Source organism: Mastigoproctus giganteus, chromosome 4, assembly GCF_048544385.1.
Source record: "Mastigoproctus giganteus isolate SK-2022 chromosome 4, ASM4854438v1, whole genome shotgun sequence".
NCBI classification, from domain to species: domain Eukaryota; kingdom Metazoa; phylum Arthropoda; class Arachnida; order Uropygi; family Thelyphonidae; genus Mastigoproctus; species Mastigoproctus giganteus.
This window is the reverse complement of record NC_143578.1, coordinates 93,287,077-93,308,008: the sequence shown is the minus strand read 5'-3', so window position 1 is coordinate 93,308,008 and position 20,932 is coordinate 93,287,077. Positions and strand designations below refer to the sequence as shown.

At 37.1% G+C, this 20,932-nt stretch overlaps 1 protein-coding gene across 3 annotated transcripts in view; it reads right to left on the bottom strand.

The window, feature by feature from the left end:
- Positions 1 to 20,932, bottom strand: part of LOC150086917 (VWFA and cache domain-containing protein 1) — a 464,860-nt gene that overhangs the window by 151,537 nt on the left and 292,391 nt on the right. The window lies entirely within an intron of this gene.

Genomic DNA, 20,932 nt, shown 5'->3' with positions numbered 1-20,932 from the left:
TTTTCATAATGATCCAGGTTAACAACTTTACTAATCCAAATCAGACAGAAATTTAATATGAAGAGAGTACACATGTTATGATGAATAACACAGAACAGAAACCAACATTCAGTTGGTTTCTAACTGGCATGTTTGAATAAATTAATTTTATTTCATTTTATTTAATTAATTTTATAAATAATGATAGAGAAGCATCTATCTCTCTGATAAACTTGTAGGCATATTCATGCTGAATTATTGACTTTGTAATGAAAAGTTTGCACAAAATTATAGTACCTTTTACCTTTACTGTTAGGTTTACCTTTCTCTCCAAATTTTCCTAAAATATTTCTGCAGATGTAATTGTCATTTCCAACTCTCTTTCTTTGTAACTGGTTTCTATTGCTATTTCAAACAAATTAACCATGAGCAGTTCAGTATATAAATCACCATGTATTGCGGCTTCAAAAACTAAAAAAATTAATACTCAAAATCTGATATTCACAATTTACTTTTTGGGTTGAATTTATGCTCAGTATTGTCTAGGGGCAATAATTTTACAGGGATTGTGATAATATCTGGCCCAAGGTTCTGTTGAAATTAACTGCATGCAGGCAGTTTTTCAGTTCAGAACACAGTACAACCTACAGCCATTATACTATTTCTAAATTAAAATACAGATTCAAGTCAGCATTTAGAAAATTGCTATTTGATTAAAAATGTTTACATATTCTCTTTGTTGGGGCCCATACAACACTGAAATAATGAGAACTAAAACTTGCATGGAGTGTAATCTGACTTTAATTTCTTAGAGAATTAGATTATTCTCAGATGTTTTGTGGATACCACTTTTTCAGTGCCTATAAATAAGCAGAACTGGTAAATTAAGGCAATATGATTTACATAAAGTTGTTAATTTTGATTACGGTTTGGATTGGTTTGGTTTAAAATTTTAATGGCACATTAGCAGCAGTGGCTATTATGCACCAAGAAAAATTTTGATTACAGTTACTGAAGAAGTGGTAAGGGAATTACCATGAAATGTCTGAAAAAATCTGCAATTCTTTAAGAAATTAAAGGTAGATATCCATGCAAGTTTAACTGATCATTACTTCAACAATATGATTTACATAAGGGGCTCATATCTGGTGAGTATGGGCTTGGCACATCCAGGGTCCTGAGCTGGATATCATCATTCTTCTATTCTTCTCTTTCTTGGCAATTCCTCTCTCTCTCTCGGTAACTTGGAAAACATAAGCCTCAAGCTTCTTTGCACTATATGGCTAATAATAATAAATAATAAAGTTGTTAATTTCGATTACAGTTACTGGTACAGAAATTATGACAAAACGTCTGAAAAAAAAATCTAATTCCTTAAGAAATTAAAGGCAGATTACCCATGCAAAAGTGCTCATTATTTCAACAATTTTCAGTTCTTGATATATCTGCACACCATGCTGCTAAAAGAATATTTAAAAAAACTATACACAGATATTCTGTTTGTGACTTCAGTATGACTATATATCATCTAAGGTCTTCAAATTCATAAATGCATCCATGTAGGCTAATATAGGGGCTTAGCGGAGAACAGGCATTCTGTGTGTTATCAGACACTCAGTCTAAACACCAATGGATTCAATATCTTTCTAAATTAGAAGATTTAGGAGAAGTCCGGTTGGCCTGCCTCCCTAAAATCTACTCATGCACACCTTCTCGATGGTAAGCCCTGTTACGTCACTTTGGTGGCGACGAACGTGTAGAGTGGTTCTCTTCAAGATGCCTGGTCAGCGTAAAGAGGAAAAGACCAAACCCTCCAGCACATGACAACATGACGAAAAAATTGGCCCTCAGTCCCCAGCAGCTGTCACTTCCCCTCTTACAGCAGCGAGATGATCAGAGTGGAAGCAGGGGATGTGTACTAAAAATCTATGGATACGACCAGGGTGCCATACATGGAAGCTGAACTTGGTCTGTTACAATGTAAGATCACTACTCGGTAAAGATAGGATATTAGAGTTGGAAAAGGAATTAGAAAATGTGAATTGGAATATCATCGATTTGGCTGAAACAAGAAGCAATGAATCACCTATATGTTTATCAAGTGGAAATCTGCTGTATACCAATGGAAACAGTGAAAAGAGCAAAGGTGGAGTTGGCTTTCTGGTCTATAAAGATATAAAAAAACAACATTTTGGAATTCAAAAGTACATCACCAAAGGTGTCAAGACTAGTACTCAGGATTTCTGAGAGGTATAAACTTAAGGGTATAATGACATATGCACCAAACATCGAGCCATGATGATGATGAAGAGGTTGAAGATATGCACACCGAAATTGAGACTTCTAGATGAACACAATTCTTATGGGGGCATCAATGTTAAGGTTGGAAAGACGACAAAACATTGCAGAAAGGAAAACTACAGTATATTTGGTGAAAGACTTGTGGAATTTGCAGTACCTCGAGGAATGTCAGAAATGAACACTTTTTTTCAAGAAAAGGGTGAACAGAAAGTGGACATGGAAGAGCCCAAATGGATTAACTAATGAAATCGACTTTATCCTCTCTAACAGAAGGTGCATTGTGAATGACGTTAGCATCCTGAACAAGTAAATGTTGGAAGTGATCACAGAATGGTAAGATGCACACATGATATAGATGTAAGAAAAGAAAAAAAAAAAAAACTGACTCCAGTAAATAATGTCTTTGAGATACCAGAAGAGGAGAAAAAGCAGTATGTACTAGAACTTAACAAGTTTGAGCTTCTGCAGACCTTTCAGGACCAAGATATCGACGAGGAATACAACTTTCTGAAAGTGATAAAACCCGAGAAACCTATACATAAAAAGAAATCCAAAGAAGAAAAAATTAGTCAAGAAACACTTGTCACGATGAACTGAAGAGAGCAAATGAAGAGCAAGATAAACACTGACAAGGCCAAAATTGAGTATACTGAGTTATGCAAAGCCATTAGAAAGAGACTCAGAGAGGACATAAGAAGATTTAACATAAGAAAAGTAGAACGAGCATTAAGGGAAAACAAAGGACTTAAATCAGCAGTCATGAGCAGTAATACAGAAAGACAAATGATACTAAAACTGAAAAATAGTGATGGTGTATACTTATAAATAGCAAAGAAGGCATATGTTATTAGTGGAGTCCATCAGGGATCAGTGTTGGATCCATTTTTGCTTTTTGTATTTATAAATGATATTGATGATGGTATATCAGGCTTAATGTCCAAGTTTGCAGACAATATGAGGGTTGGCAGGTTTGTTAATGACACTAATGACAGTACACTGCTGCAACATGATCTAGAAAAGTTGACCAGATGGGCTGAGAGGTGGCAAATGAAGTTTAACATTGACAAATGTAAAGTACTACATATGGGAAGCAGTAATCCCAGAGTAACATATCAACTCGGTGGTACCACACTGACAGTGGAAGAGAATGAAAAGGACCTGGGAGTAATTGTGCAGGCAAATATGAAGTTTTCTGAGCAGTGCAGACGGTCTGCAAGAGTAGCTCATGGTGTCTTGTCAATGATGTACAGCAATTTTTCTAGCAGGGATAAGGAGGTGATTATCCCCTTGTATAAGGCAATGGTCAGACCACACCTTCAGTACAGTATACAGGTCTGGAGGCCTCATTTTAAGAAGGATGTAGAGCTGTTGCAACGAGTACAGAGAAGGGCAACAAGATTAGCGAATGGAACAAAGGGTTGTTCTTATGAAGAAAGGCTTAAGTTTTGAAAGTTACAGTGTCTGGAGACTAGGCACCTGAGAGGTGATCTGATTGAGGTGTATAAAGCCTTAAATGGTTTGAGCATGCTCAATGCAGATGGGATTCTTCCTCTTGCTCAGAATACTCGCCTGAGAGGGCATAAATTCAAATTGAGGAAAGACGGTTGTAGGATAGATGTGCGGAAGTTTGCCTTTAGCCAGCGGGTGGTTGACTGCTGGAACAAACTTCCATCTGTTGTTGTAGAAGTTGATAGCTTAAATAGATTCAAGGCAGAACTTTACAAACGTTTGGAGCGATGGGTGAAATAAGGGTTTGTTTTTTGTTTTTTTTTTTCTGGCTGATGCTATATAATCTTGCTTTCTTGCATCATGTGCCTTCGCTAATGCTAATAACTCAAATTGCAGAAGATGTACTATAAAGAATTATATAAGGAGCAAAGGAATGATGCCAGCAGTGTGGAAAAAGGATCAGAAATTAGCAACACATACAACATACCCAATATCCTTCCTGATGAGGTAGAACATGCATTGAAGGAAATGAAGGATCAGAAAGCCCCAGATGAAGATGAGGTTACTGTAGAGTTGCTAAAATTCGGAGGAAAGGAAAAACTGGCACACAGAAACTGGCAAGACTCTTCACAAAATACATTAGGAAAGGTGTGACACCTACGGAGTGGAACAACCGTTCATGTGCAGCAAAATCATAATTTTGCTGCACATGAAAGGAAACAAATCAGAAATTGGAAATTATAGACACATTAGCTTGTTGTCCCACATCTACAAGTTGTTCATAAGGATCACTAACAGATTATAAAAAATACTTGATGAGAATCAACCGAAAGTGCAAGGTGGATTTAGGGCAGGATTCTCAACTATGACTCACCTTCACATAATATCACAGCTAATGGAGAAAGTAAATGAATACAAAACACCATTATGCCTGGAATTTGTGAATTATGAAATGGCATTTGACTCCATACAGCATAAGGCAATGTTTCAGGCACTGAAAAGACAAGATATAGACATCCAATACATTACGATTTTGGAAGAAAATATATAAGAACGCTACATCCTTTATTAGACTAGACAAAGACAGTAGCAAATTTAAAATCGAGAAAGGAGTTCGACAAGGAGACACAATATCTCCGAAGCTGTTTACTGCTGCCCTTGAGGAAGCTTTCAGAAGATTAGACTGGTCGCAGAAAGGAGTCAATGTGAACGGAGAGTACCTAAACCATTTACGATTTGCAGATGACATTGTGGTCATAAGCCACGATCCCAAAGAATTAGAAGAAAATCTTAATCAGTTATGCACAGTTAGTAAGGATTTTGGACTAAAGATGAATATGGCTAAAACAAAAGTTATGATGAACAAGTATACTGCAGAAAGAGTATACCTGTTCATTGAAGGAGCAGTAACTGAAAAGATGAATTCATATACTTACCTGGGGCAAGTCATTAGCTTCAATAATCATAAGTGGCTGGAAGTTACAGAAGAATAAATTTCAGATTGGTAGCATTCAGGAAATATAGTCACATACTGAGAATTTTTTTTTTTTTTTTTTTTTTTTTATGAAAACCACATTTGTTAACATTAACGATATTTGTTAACATTAGACTTGAACTTCTGTAGACTGTAATTTTCAGGAAATACATATGAAGGAAGGTTGTTCCAGAAAATAGCAGTTGAATGAATAAACAAGGAAAATGAAAACTTGTTTCTGTGAGTTTGAAGTTGGACAGTAAATGAATGTTGGCTGGTGGTGAAAAGTGTTCAGACTGTTTTGAAAGAGAAAGCAGGAATTATAGAAGCTAATTCAGAATTACAGTGCCCATGGAAGTATCTGTAGAAAAGGCATGCAGCAGAAACAGTACGTCTATGGCATAGAGAGTGGAGAGACTCTGTTAGAGACGAGTCATTAATTAACCTAACTGCCCACTCTGAATGGAATCTAGAAGCCTAAGAGGTTTTGGGGGCACAGTCCCAGATGTGGGAACAATATTCCATGGTAGGGCGGATTTTTGATTTGTACAGAGTGAACAGCTGTTTGGAAGAAAAGTAACACTGAGAACAAAAGAGAAAACCAAGTTTTTTAGATACAGAGGAAGCAATATTTGTAATGTGCTTGTGCCAAGAGAGAGAGAGAGATTAGAAGTCAGGGTAATCCCCAAAAGGGATATATCACCTTGTCTAGAAATTGGAGTGTCACCAAAGATAAGCATAGGAGTAGAAGAATCCTTTTCTGTAAGATATAAGACAGGACTGAGTTTTAGAAGGACTGAAATCAACTAAGTTGTCTTTGCTCCACTGGAAAATTACCTGGAGATTGGCATTTAAGGAATTGGCAGCGGATATTCGAGAAGTTGAAACTAACTGAGCAGGGTAAGGTTTCTCAAAATGGAATGCAATGTGCTATCATATGCAAAAGTATGGTTAGAATTTCCAGTCAATGGAAGAAGGTCATTAATATACAAGGGGAAAAGAGTGGGGGAAAAAAACTAAACCTTGGGGGACACCAGCATTAGTGGAGAAGTTAGAAGACAGAGAGCCATCTACCATCACCCTCAGTGAGCGATCAGAGAGAAAACTGGATAACCAATTACAAAACACAGTTGGCAAACCATAAGATGGAAGCCTGTTTAGAAGACCTTTACGCCAAAAACGATCGAAAGCCTTTGAGATGTCAAGTGCAACTGCTTGTGTTTCACCGAAACTTTTCCATTGAATTTGTCCATAAATGGATAACATAAGCCAGAATATCACCAGTGGATCGGCACTGACAGAATCCACACTGGTGATTGTTGATCATATGGAAGGTTTCTAGGTAGTTTAAGAGTTGGCAGTTAATTGATTTCTCCATTACTTTAGAAAGGGTAGAAGTAATTGCAATGGGGTGATAATTGGATGGGAAGGATTTGTCACCCTTTTTAGGAACTGGCTGGATATGAGCAAATTTCCAAGCAAAAGGAAAAACACTTTTGGAATAAGAAAGCGAAAAAAAAAAAAAAAGCAGTAAAGAACAGGAGTAAATTCAGGAGCAGAAGTTTTTGAGAACAAGTGGAGAAATACCATCAGGACATGGAGCTTTCTTAGCATCAAGATTTGTCAAAATCTTTCTGACATCCTCTTGATGTCAGAAGACCACAGAAGGCATTGAATGGAGCATGCTGGGAATGGTGAGAAGTGTTTTACCAAAATCATTAATACACGAGTTGGAAGAAAAATGGGATGCTAGCAGATCAGCTTTATCCTTGGCTGAAGTGACAACAAAACCATCTGGTTTTGACAGAGGTGGGAGCAGAGATGGGCAAAAGTTGCGGCCAATAGCTTTAGTAAGAGACTAGAATGCTCGGCTACCATTAGGGTAAGAAGCAAGTTTTGTACTCTTAGTCTGTTCAAAAACTATTTTGGACTGATTAATAACTGCTTTACAATTGTTGCGAACTTTGGTGTAGACAGAAAACGAAACTGAAGAATTGGAAACAAGCCAATTACGATATGCAACGTTCTTTTCTTGAACAACCTTAGCACATTTATTGGAAAACCAAGGTTTAGATAAAGGATTCCATTCCTACAAGGATAATTTTACTGACATGATCTGAGCAAATGTTGACATCATTAGTTTTGAAACAGTAATGATGTCAACATTTGCTCAGATCACGACGTCATTAGTTTTGAAACAGTAATATGACCAAGGAAAGGAAATTTCGCAGGTCATCCCATTTTGCATTCTTGTAATGCCAAACAATACGAGGTTGGGAATAGCCATGAGATAAAGACTCCATTTGAGAAGAGACAATCACAAAGTTATGATCTGAGGTGCCTAAAGGACCACTCACTTCGACCTTGTACTTAGAAGGGTTGTTTGTGAGAAAAAGATCAAGTATGTTGGCTGTATGGTTAGGATTGTCCGGTATCCTTGTAGGTAAATGAACAATCTGTGCAAGGTCATTAGTAATTGCAAAAGCCTCAGCATCTCAACCAGCAGGGTCGGTGTGACTAGAAAACGGAAGCCAGCTGGAGTTGTGAACATTAAAATCACCAAGGAAAATTACCTCATTGTTAGGAAAGTTGGACTGGAGAAAGTCAAGTTGCAAAGAGAGGAAGTCAAGCTCCAAGTGATTAATGGAGTTGAGAGAACAGTACAGACAACAGATGAATTTTACACAATGAGGTAGAGAGATTTTAAGCCAGAGAAGATCGAAAAGAGGGGATTCTAAATTACCAAGTCTCTGACAGGAATCATAAAGCAAACAATTTGGGCAACTGAGATGAATAGTAGTTGAAACAACCGATAACTGAGATTCTATTAGAAAAAGTATGGGGTTTGGCAGACTGCAAGTGGAAATGGACATCATTGAGATTAGAATTGAGACCACATATATTTGTGAAACGAACTAGGATGTGTTTGGGGGGTTTAGATCCTTTTGCAGATAAGCTTACTCTATTAGTTTGACAATTCATGGTGTATTCAATAGTAAGAAAAAGTGGGATGGGGGGATGTGCTATATGAAGTAATGAAATTTTTGGATATGGTGTACACATGGTAAGAATATACTGAGATCCTTGACATAATGTGGCCGCGACAATGTCCACCCCCACATATACACTACTCGGACTCCCTCCAGTTACTATCTGGCAGAGTAGAGGCAGCAAGATTATACACTAGCTGATCCGGAAGCCTCCGGATCTTCACCGAAAGAGTTACCAATAGGTTCCGTCCGGTGTACTAACTAGCAGCCAGCCTGCGAACACCGTTTTAGAGCTGTACCCTTGAAATGTAAGGAAGAGATGGGGAAGGGTTGACCAGAACTTAGCTTTGGAGACTAAACATGGGTTCCGCCACTTCAAGCCTCCAATAAGAAAAGTGGTGGTATTGCACCGGTTGATGACAGTCATCTGCCACCTAGAAATATCCCAATTTGTCTGAAACATAAAATAATGAACCAATGTATAACAAAATATTCCTATTCCATAAGTCACCATGACTTATGGAAGTGAAACTTGGGCACTCACCAAAAGAATGGAAGAGAAGCTGAAAACTACAAAGCAAAAAATGGAACGAATTATATTAGGAATCAGACAGTTAGATATGAGAAGCACATGGATTAGGCAGCAAACACAAATAAAGGACAATCTTATCAAAACTAAAGAACTGAAATGGACTCTTGGGCAGGACACACTGCTAAGACATGATGACAAATATACTAAGAAAATAACACAGTGGTACCCAAGAGGAGATAAAAGAAAACCTGGAAGACAAAAACGGATATGGACAGATGAAATTCACAAGTTCATGTGTAGTAAATGGATGGCCAATGCACAAAACAGAAGGAACTGGAAAGTTGCTGGAGAGGCCTTCATCCTGCAGTGGATTGAAAATGGCTGATGATGAGGCTAATATAGAAAACTTCATGGTAGAATAATCTATTAAACCAGCTGAAAAAAAATAAATAAATAAAAATACAATTTCAGCTTTTCAAACCCTTAATTTACCAGACAGAAAAATCACAGTTTGAAGCAATAAATGGAAGATATTTCAACAAAGCATCACTCACCTTCATCACTCTTGTCAGATACTTCATTTGGATTTAAAATAACTCCACTGTCAACTATCTAATCAAATTCTAAATATCAAGAAAGCCTTTATGAGATGTCTAAATAATTTACTTGGAAAAAAAAAAAAAAAAAGTAGTCATTGCAGACAATCAAATATAAACAACAATAAATATTGTTTAGAAACACTGAATGTTGGGATGCTGGCCCACAAAGGATTTAAGAACTTTATTTAAGCCTTCAACTGGATTCAATCTGATGCATAGACAAATTTCATCACTTAACTTTTCACTTAAAATTTTGCCACCTCAACTCTATTGGATAATGTTTCTCAGCAAAATAAACTTTGTTGTTCCACTAATTCTAAATGCTATGGCTATACCTCCTTTGCACTGATTCTTACTTCAGAATAAACTAATTTATAATTATTGTTTAGATTGAACTCTTTGGAATCCATCCTCTCAGTTTCTGTGATACCTGCTATTCTGATAAATACCATACATATTTCTTTTTGACAAAGGAACTTAAGCCACCTTTGAAATGAAAAGAACAGATGTGTACCCAATGCTAGTGATTTGAAAACAGTAAGATATTTGCCATTTTTATATGATTGAGCGAACTGTATGGATGCCTGAGTGCACTTTATGGCTGCCAATCAGCAACTCTATAAAAGTGCAATTAATGGTTGTCATCTTATCCACAAGCAGGAGTAATTAGCTGTGGTTACCTAATTGATATTAGTGTTTAATGCAAAATGCCAATTCCCTCCTCAAAGTAAGTCTTTGGAAGATTAACCAGATTAGGCAGGATACAAACATGCAGGTTACTGAAAGATTATTGGCTTACAGATTGACTTACAGGTAAGCAAGTCAACTATTTTCTCTAATTCGTTTAGACAAAAAGCTTCACATCGGCAAAGAAATTGGCAAAGTTTTCATTTTGGCTTAAATGCTAGAGAGAAAACGATGCACTAGTAATCACATGCATGACTCTTATGACTAAAGAAAACAGGGGGAATGTTAATCTGCCGACTAGCATTTGCCTAGGATGTTATTGTTCTTTTGTTGCTATACATAATTACAATGGCTTTGATCATTAGAGTCTTACGAAATTAAGTAAATAGTACCCTTTACAAAGGTTCAACCACCAAAAACAGATAGTCTAAACAGGCAATCAGCAACTTTAATACAAGAGGTCTGATTTATAAAATCGATTGCAATTGCGGTTGCAAGTCTACATTGAAGAATCATCCAGGTGTCTGTATACCAGATGGAGGTGAAAAGGATGTGCAATATGGGAGGTCAGACAAATCTTACACAGCTTTCCATACAGTGGTCAGTGATCCATGGGAATTTGATAAAATAACAGGTCTTCACACAGACCAACAATACAACAGGAGAAAATTGAGAGAGGCATTCCGCATAAAACGTTTTGAATCTATCTAACTCCATAAACAGAAAGCACGGAGTGAAGTTTAATCAAAAATATTGTTAAGTACAAAGTAGAAGGGCTTAAATAGAAGATTCATTCTGCTACAAAAACTGCACACACCACAGATCTCGGCCTAACACAGTTCTCGACCCAACACATCACAGATCATGACCTAACTCAGTAACAGATGTCAACAGTCAAAGGGTTTTGGAAGTGAGGCTTTATCAGCCATAACAGTAATAGTAACATTTCTTTAGTCTCTAAATTTCACAGGCCTCACTTACCACACCTGTAAGTGTTTCCAATTAAGGAATTTGTTTTCCCACTATTATGACAAAAATATTAACCTATCATCTATTTACATTAAACATAAACAATCTGAAAAGCTAAATCAATGTTTATGTTCAATTGTTAATGGTAAGCAGTGTATCCTCCCCCCTACACACACTTAAGTCCAATGATGCAATTCAGCACGACTGTCAGCATTTCTGATTATAAAATTTGTTTTACCACAGAACTGCCATCCATTTATACTTTATACAATCTGAAAAACCAAGTAGTTGTTTACTGATGTTTACATTCAATTACTAATGATACACGAAACTGCTTTTTTTTTTTCTTTTTTTTTTCAGCATAGAAGGCAAAACGTAAGTTACAGAATTAAGTATTTAGACATATCAAGATTGTTTTTATGAAACTGAGAAAATTTTAGACCTTTCTGAAGGAATTGGGGGGTGGGGAAGAGAAGAAAACTTACAAATAAGATAGTTTCTTATTGTTCCATATTGTGTGGCTGGGTTTTGGTTTCACTAAATGATCTAAAGAAGTTTTTGGTGTTATCATCACTTGGGACTAAATGAAAACCTAATGTAAAGAAATAAAGAATGACAGAATTCAATTTTTCAAGAATGTATATAGCAGAAAGAGATTTCTGCATATATTTTTGTATGGTGCATCTCTGATCACCAAAAAAAAAAGGTGAACAAAAGGAATTAAAAGTAGGCCCTAAAGTTAAAAATATTTTCAATTAACTGAATGGAGAGTTTTGTGAATATTTTTTTCCAGGAAGAAATACTATATTAGAGCTTTTAAAATTTTTGAAAAAGCATTTTATCATGCTGTTTTATGTATTTGCTCACAAAGTAAATAAATAATTTTAAAACATCACATTTCAACTAGTCATTTTTCAACTGTTGGAGCTGGACTGCAAAGGGTTAATACTTAGTCACCTCCCATTGGCCAAGACATTATCCTTAATATAAACTGAAATGATGCTTATGGCACCATTTCAATTTATATTAAGGAGAAAGTCTTGTGGGACATAATTTAACACAGTGTACTGTGCTCACAAGTCTACAAGTCTCGAGCAAGAAGGGTCATAGTGCAGATCTTGGGATATATTATCTAACAATTTTCAGTAATATGCCACCATCAATGCTGAGTTAATGAACTGACATCTTGAACAATTTTATGAGTCTCAACACAATGGCAATACTAAGGAAATTGTCCCCCAATGTTTTAACACAATAATGCTCTATCCCAGTGGGAGCAGTGTGAAAACCTAGTTTTAGGAAATGAAGTCCAACAACTTGCCTGGTCAGCACATATTCTAGACTTGAATATGTTACAACACATTTGGAATGAACTGAAATGATAGCTGTGCCCTAATCCATTTAGGGAACAGTCAGTATGAGCATCCCCTGAAGGAGAAATGGCTACCTAATATTGCTTCATGATATAGAGAACTGATCGAAGTGTTCAACAATGGATTGGTACCACTGCTGAAGGCACGAGGGGACCTACACTTCATCAATTTGTCCATTAAACTATTTTTTTTTTTCCCCCCAAATTTGATGGTGGCTAAATACTTTCATACATAGCATATATATTGTTTATATCTAGCTTCTGAGAATTAATTCTCCATGATCACTCCCTGCATTATCTATGACAACAGATAATGTCAGTTACGATGAAACCATTAGCAGGGAGTGATCATAGGGTTCTAAGTTGAATGATGAGAAGAGGGGTAGCAGTTTCCAAAGGCAAAGGTATGTGTTTTAATTTCAGGAAAGGAGATTATGACAGCTTAAGGTTACATGGCCTCTACCAATTGGGAAATAGCTCAGCAGTGCAAACAGATTAGAATTATAGTATACTTTTTTAAAGCTGTGGTCACAGAGGCCTTGAATGCATATACACCATTAAGAATATATAACACAAAGGTTCTGAGATGAATAATGAACTGGCCAATTTCATACAGCAGAAAAAGATATCATGGAAAAGTTACACGGTGACGAAAAGTACTGAACCAGGGTAGGATTACCCATTAAGGCAATGAGGCACATGCCTAGGGGCCCCCAAGCCAAGACATTTTCCTATAGTGTTCTAAAATAGATTAATGTTTTCAGTAAACATCATAAAAATCTTAATTATTTTAAGCGAAAATTTTTTCGAAACAATTATTACATTTTAATACGTATTTTGAACAGCGTGGACTATCTATGCTTTAAATAATTCCGCAATACCAATGGCTGTAATGAGCCAAGAGTGATTAAATGCCTCATCCCTAATTTCCACTGAACATGAGTTTGCCGAAAAAATAAACTTTGAAGACAATCAATAAATTTGTGGATTCTAAAATTCGCAAAGTAAAGTTGTAAAAACGACACAAAAAATTATTCATTAAACTAAAAAGTTTTATTATTTATCATCCTTTAATCCTTTAACAGGCAGAAAAATCCAGAAGTTCAAAAAATTGAAAAGTACAAAATTTCATTTATTTGCCATCTAACTTTTATTTTATTTTTTTATTCTTTTTTTTTTATTATTATTATTTTTGTGTGGGGGGGGGGACCCAAATGTAATTTGCCTAGGGGGCCCCAACTATCCTTAATCCGCCACTGACTGAAGCCCATAAGCAACCACAAATTGATCTGTAACAGTACCACAAAAAAATTAAGATGGTAAAGGCAGATTATGAGAAACTGTTAGGATAAGAGCACAAAGAACAGGGGCAAAGAGTTTTCTGGCCCCTGTTCTTTGAAGAGAAAAAAAAGAAGTGAAGATCATATCAGACTGAACCATTGTGTAACAGGGGCATCCAGCTGATGTTGCAGGTGAAAACAGAAGATAATTACAGAAGAAAGACCATTCATGGCAAGGAGAAACTGTGCTAGTGAAGCTGGAAGGTATGAAATTAGCAATATCAAAATTTCAGATCATTTATTAGAAAAACTTTCAAACCTAAAGGTGAATAAAGTTCCTGCAGTTGACGCCATATACACTGTAATTTTGAAGGGAGCAGCAAGAGAGTATATCGAACCATTAAGAATAAGTATGAGGGCATCATGTGGATGATTGTTGTTGTTGTTATTTGGTTTTTAGGAGCATTAGCAACTAAGGCCATATTGCTCCGGGATATGCGGTGGTCATTCCCTGAATGACCTTTCCGCATCCTCCGTATTTGGTGGTGACGGGCTCGAACCCCATGTGGATGAAGATTCCCTTGGACTAAAGAAGTAGCAATGCATTGCCAATAGATAATGTCTGTTCTAAGAGTGAAGTGCTAACTTACTGATCAGTCAATCAGACTTCTTGGTAAGGAAAATCATGGAGGCAATAACCAAGAGTGCAATACAGAAGGGTTAGATAAAAATGGAATTCTGAACACAACACAACATGATTTTGTAAAGGAAAAATCATGTACTAGTTAGCTATTTTGACAGTCACTCACCAGCTGGATGTACGAGGGATGGTCAAAAAGTTCTGAGAACAGAGTACATCAAATATATCAATAAATTACAGAACAGGTTATGTTGATAGTTTAATGTCTTATAAAATAACAAGAAAAAAAATTGTATGCAGTTTCTAAAATTTAATTTTATGTTGGTAGTTGGAAGAAAAATGAATATCTAGCAAATTTGAATATTATTTAATAATAAAATTTTACAAAAAGGCAAAAATGCTATAGAAATCCATGAAAGAATGACTAGAATACTTTGGTAAGTATCACCCAGTTATGCTACCATTGCACTGGCTGCGGCACACTCATATGCCACCACAAGATCCTCTTTCTTCATAATCACCATCTTTCTTCGTAAGAGAGTTGCTCTTACGAAGAAAGGCTTAAGTTTTGTAGATTACAGCGTCTGGACTAGGCACCTGCGAGGTGATCTGACTGAGGTGTATAAAGCCTTGAATGGTTTGAGCATGCTCAATGCTGATGGGATTCTTCCTCTTGCTCAGAATAATCACCCGAGAGGGCATAAATTCAAATTGAGGAAAGACAGTTGTAGGATAAATCTGCCTTTAGCCAGCGGGTAGTTGATTGGTGGAACAGACTTCCATCTTTTGTTGTGGAAGTTGATAGCCTAAATAAATTTAAGGCTGAGCTGGACAAGTATTTGGAATGAACAGGAGGGGGATGAAATAGGAGCGTTTTTTTTTTTTTTTTTTTTTTGGCTGATGCTGCATAAGCTTGCTTTCTTGCATCGTATGCCTCTACTAATGCTAATGCTAAGATGACAGGTTTGCCACAAACTTTGCTGAAGCTGTATACCTATAAATAATACTATATGTATTATGATTAGAAATTGAGAACTTTACCAATTGTAAGACATTAACTGTACATTATTTACTTCCAATTATAGTTTTTATATGTTTGTAATCCTACCCATTGTTATATTTCACAATAAGGCATTTTTACTTAAATGCAATGTTGTACATGTGGGACAGTAAATTATTTTTCAAGTGAGTATCCAACACTTGCTTTCTAAAGTTATTTGTGTGTTTGTCCTTCCAACATTTTTCGTTTTGTCACTGCACTGGCTGAAATAAGATGCCGCTTGTTAAAGTTTGATACGTACGTACTGTTACTTAATAGTGTTAAGGATTAGCAAAACATTCCCCGCCTTTTATTATTTTATTGGCTTGTTTTGATATTTGTCTGTGCTACTTCAACTTTATTACTTTGTTCCTGTGCCGATGCACCCATCCTTTGTTATAAGACTATTTTAAAGCGATAGATGTGCCCCTTCCTTTGTTCGAAGAGTATTGGTCCCAGGTCTACTATTTTCAGTTTCCTCACATCTGTGCTCTGAAATAGTCAGAAAACTGTGATTGCGAACCATAACACTGTTGATTTTACTATTTTCTTTTTTTTAACAAGTTCCTCGTAAGGAGTATTCCATCCATGAGTGCAAGTATTAAAGATGACAAGCTCGAAAAAAAAAAAAAAAAAAAAAAAAAAAGAAACAAAAATTAGTGTCAGACAGTATAGTGATAATTATTTGTCTTTTGGTTTTTTTCTGGTGGTGATAAAACATGACCAATCCACAAGTGTCTTGCATGTGGAAAAAAACTCAGCAATGATGCTATGGTTCCCAGTAAACTGAAAGTGGAATTTCTCTAAACATTCTTCTCTTCCATGCAAAGATATCAATTATTTTCAACAGTTGTTGCAACAAAACAAAAAACAGGCAATGTTCATGACTTTGTTGATATGTTTCAGAAAAAGTATAGGAAGCTAGCTATAAAGTAGCCGAACTTATTGTAAAGGCCAAAAGCCACACACAATAGCCAGAACTTTATCAATGCCAGCTTGTAAAGAGATGGTGAAAATAGTCCGAGGAAGCTGCTAATGAAATTTCAAAAATTCCACTCTCAGCTGACACAATCAATCACTGAGTCAAGTGATATGTCCAGTGACATTGAAGACATTATTAAGGATGTTGTTTTGGTTTTTTAGGAGCATTAGCAACTAAGGGCATATTGCTCCGGGAATATGTGGTGGTCATTCCATTGACCTTTCCGCATCCTCCATATTTGGTGGTGACGGGCTCAAACCCCGGTCTAATCAAGAAGCATGTGCTATGCACTGCTGCTCCTTCCCACCTGGCTAAGGAGGCGCTCCATTATGAAGGAGAAAATCAACAGAAGTCAGAAGTTCTCACTTCAGATCAATGAGTTCACACATGTTAGTGGTCACGTTGAACTTCTTTCCAACGTTCGGTCCATCGATGGAGATGCAATTGCAACAAATTTCTTTTTTTGTAAAGTACTACCCGAGTGAGCCACTGGTGAAGAAATACTGATCCAAATAATGAATATATGCTCCAAAATGAATTAAATTGGAAGGACTGTGTTAGTTTTGCACAGACGAAGCTATTTCCATGACAGGTTGAGTTAAAGGCTTTGTAGCTAAAGTGTGTGAAGTGAATCCTGATACATGATGTGACCACTATCTTATCCACCATGAATCCATTGTTGCCAAGTCTGCCATCTGCTCTGAAAGTTGTGCCACACACAAGTCTTTAACTTCATCAAATCGTGGCTCCCCAATTTGCAGCTCTTTTCCATTTTGTGTCAGGAAATGGGATCTGAACACAGCACACTCCTGCTATATACTGAAAGTAAATAGTATTGAAAAACTAATAGTTTTTCAATACTATTTACTTTTCTTCAGTGATTTAGGGTTCATTAAATGTTATATGCACGAGCCAATTTCTGTTGGAACAATAATAATTGATTCTATTGTAATTTATAGCATATTTAGGTTAACATTGCCTTAAACTATGCTTTTTGGAAATTAACATTTTGATGTGCAGTGCTGTGTCATGGATAACCTAAGGTGAGCCGCGAAGAGGAAAAAGGTTGTGGAATACTGATATAAATCAATCAATTCTGAAACAAATGGTCTGCTGACGAGGCTACTAGGAGACGGTCGTGTTCAAAGCCGCTAAGTGGATTTTTCTTATTTATTGATTTGAAATTATTGTTTTTCTAAAACTTTTGATTTAAATTTAGTAGTATAACATTATTTCGTGATTTTCTGATTAATTTGGTGTATTTATTCTTTACTCGGCCTTGTAATTGCATAAAAGTATCGGTAAGGTTAAGTGTCCGTAGATTCACCGTTCGTAACTTTCCCGCCTTTGTGATATGATAGTTATATACCGTACTAGATAGCGTTAGTTGAACTTCGTTAGCAGTTAAATTGTACTTTTAAATAAATACATATAACGACTTAGATTACAAACGTAATATAATTAATTATATTTAACATAATTAATAGCATAACATAATTAATTATAATTAATTAATAAATTAATAGAATCATGACTCAGACCAGAGCAGCAAAGCAAAAGGCTCAAGCTAATGGAAGTGCTGTGGCTCAGAGCAGAACTGAGGGGGGCAGTTGTCCTCTGACTCACAGCCTTATAAAATGCACTGTTTGCTTGATGTTTGCAGAGCAATCGGGTACGGGACATGATACTGCCATGGGGGATGTCTTTGTGTGTGTGTGCGCGATGCAAGGAGTGTATCGATATCAGGCAACAACTCAGCGTTTTTGTGGGCCTATATGACAGCTTGAAGGACAGGGTGGATGCCCTCGAAGAAACTAAATTGAGGGGCCCATCAAGCTCTCAGCTGCCCACATCAACGCCAGAGATTGCACTTGGGCATCACGTGACACAGAGACAACCCCCAAGGCAGAATGCGCTGGTCCCGAAGGAACTAGTAGTTGTTGGTGACTCTATTGTCAGGGAAACGGGGAACATGCTTTGTAAAAAAGGATAGGTGGAACAGGACCAGGGTATGTCTGCCAGGGGCAAAGGTTGATGAGTTATAGAGCGAATATCATTTTTTAAGGGCACAAAAGGTGATATAGTTGTACACGTTGGCACTAATAATATTAAGAGTAGGAGACCGGCAGAATTACTTAACAAGTACAGGTCACTGTTGAACAAAAGCCGAGAATTAGGGTTGAATTTGAAAGTGTCTGCAATTCTGCCCAGACACGATAGGAGGGAGTATATGATGAGAGCTTTGTCGATCAATTCGGCCCTGGAAAGATTGTGCAAGGCTTAAGGGGTAGAATTTTTTTCAGCCTGGACTGTACTTGTTAACAGGAGAGATTGTTTCTACAGGGATGGGATACACTTAAATAGAAAGGGGGCAAGAATATTTGCTGATGCTATCGAGGCAGTGTTAGGTGGGTCGGAAAACTGCTAGCTTGGGGGGAGACAAAGACCAATAGATTGACAGTAGCCACTGGCAGAGGTGAAAGAGATTCTTGCACTGCTTCTATTAGAATGAGCAGAAGCCTGAAAAACAAGATGCATGATATTTCAGAGACTGCTGGGAGCCATTGTGGTACAAGTAAACACATGGGTTGTGTTAGGGTAGCTAAGAATAGAAACAGGTGCAGGTATACTTGCGTGTACACCAATGCTAGGAGTTTAGTAAATAAATTTGATGAATTTGAGGTATTGCTCAAAACATCAAAGGCAGATATTGTTGGGATATCAGAGACATGGTGTCACACAGATATAAGGGATGCAGAACTGCAATTTGGGGAGTACAACATCTACAGAATGGATAGACAGGATAGGAAGGGGGGAGGGGTTATGCTATTAGTTAAGAAACACATAAAAACCAAGGAAGTGAAGCCAGTCGACATCGCTGGACAGTGCAGTGTTGAGTCAGTTTGGTGTGACATAAGCATTGGGAGATCAAAATTGAGAGTAGGAGTGTGCTATAGGCCTAATGACGCTGATGAGTATAATAAGAAACTGTACAGGGAAATAGAGTGGGCCAGTAAATCAGAGAGTCTTATAATGGGGGATTTTAATTTCCCAGATATTGACTGGAATTTGTGGGTTGGTCACTCACACACTAGCAAGGCTTTTGTGGATTTATTGGTTGACTGTTTTCTACATCAGCATGTTCGGGAGGCAACTAGAGGGAGTAATACTCTGGATTTGATTATCAGCAGTGATTCTTCATACATTAAGAATCTGCAGATAAATGAACCACTAGGTGGCAGTGATCACAGTGTGCTGAAGTGGGATTTCCTCAAAGAGGTAACTACCATTAGGGGTAAAGGGAAGGGTTATTGCTTCCGTAAAGGCGACTACGATGGACTGAGACAGTATTTAAATTCTATACAGTGGGACCAACTGATCATGTTACCAACAGCAAATTCAAAATGGGAAGCATTCAAAGAACTTATCTTGGAAGCTACTAGGCTTTACATACCAACTAAGAAATATTGTTCAAGGTTTAGGCCAAAATGGATGTCAGATGAACTAATGAGGCATATGGCAGAGAAGAAAAATGCATGGGATATTTACAAATTAACACATGACACAGAAGCCTATGATAAATACAAGTTGATATGCAACCAAGTTACAAAGGAGGTTAGGCAGGCGAAGGCAGATTACGAGAAATCCTTAGCAAGGGATGCAAAGAAAAACAGCAAAGAGTTCTTTACTTATGTAAACTCTAGAAGGAAGGGGATGAATCAGATTGGTCCACTTGATATTGATGGGTCAACTGTTGATGAGCCTGCTCAGGTAGCTAATAAACTAAATGAACATTTTGCATCAACAGTCACACATGAGGAGTTATTCAGCGAGGGGAATGCTAGAGGTGTATTCAACTCTAGCAGTAAGCTACAGAATCTTGAAATAACTGGGAGTAAAGTGGAGGAGAAACTGTTGAAGATAAACACAAGAAAGGCACCCGGGGTGGATGGGATCTATCCAGTTATATTAAAGGAGGCAGCAAAGGAAGTAAGCAAACCCTTAGCCATAATTATGAGAGCTTCCTTGGACTCAGGGGAGGTACCCATAGACTGGAAATGTGCAAATGTGACCCCAATTCACAAAGGAGGATCAAAGGCTGACACAAGTAATTATAGACCTGTGAGCTTAACTTCTGTTCCAGGAAAATTAATGGAGGCACTGGTTAAAGAAGCACTGCAGGATCATTTAGACAAGACTTCAGTTATAGCTCAGACACAGCATGGTTTTGTTAAGGGGAAGTCTTGCCTGACCAATTTGATTGGATACTATGATGCAGTCACAAAAGAACTGGATGCAGGGAATAGCTATATATATAATAGCTATATTATATACTTGGATCTCAGAAAGGCTTTTGATACTGTTGCACATGGAAGACTGCTACACAAATTGGAGCAGTGTGACATTGGAGGCAAATTGCTGCTATGGATAAAGGGGTGGTTGAGGGGAAGAAGACAGAGAGTGGTAATCAATGGACACTGCTCATCGTGGACTAATGTTATTAGTGGAGTCCCTCAGGGCTCAGTGTTGGGTCCATTATTGTTTTCTGTATTTATAAATGATATTGATGATGGTATATCAAGCTTAATGTCCAAGTTTGCAGACGATACAAAGGTTGGCAGGGTTGTCAAGGACACTA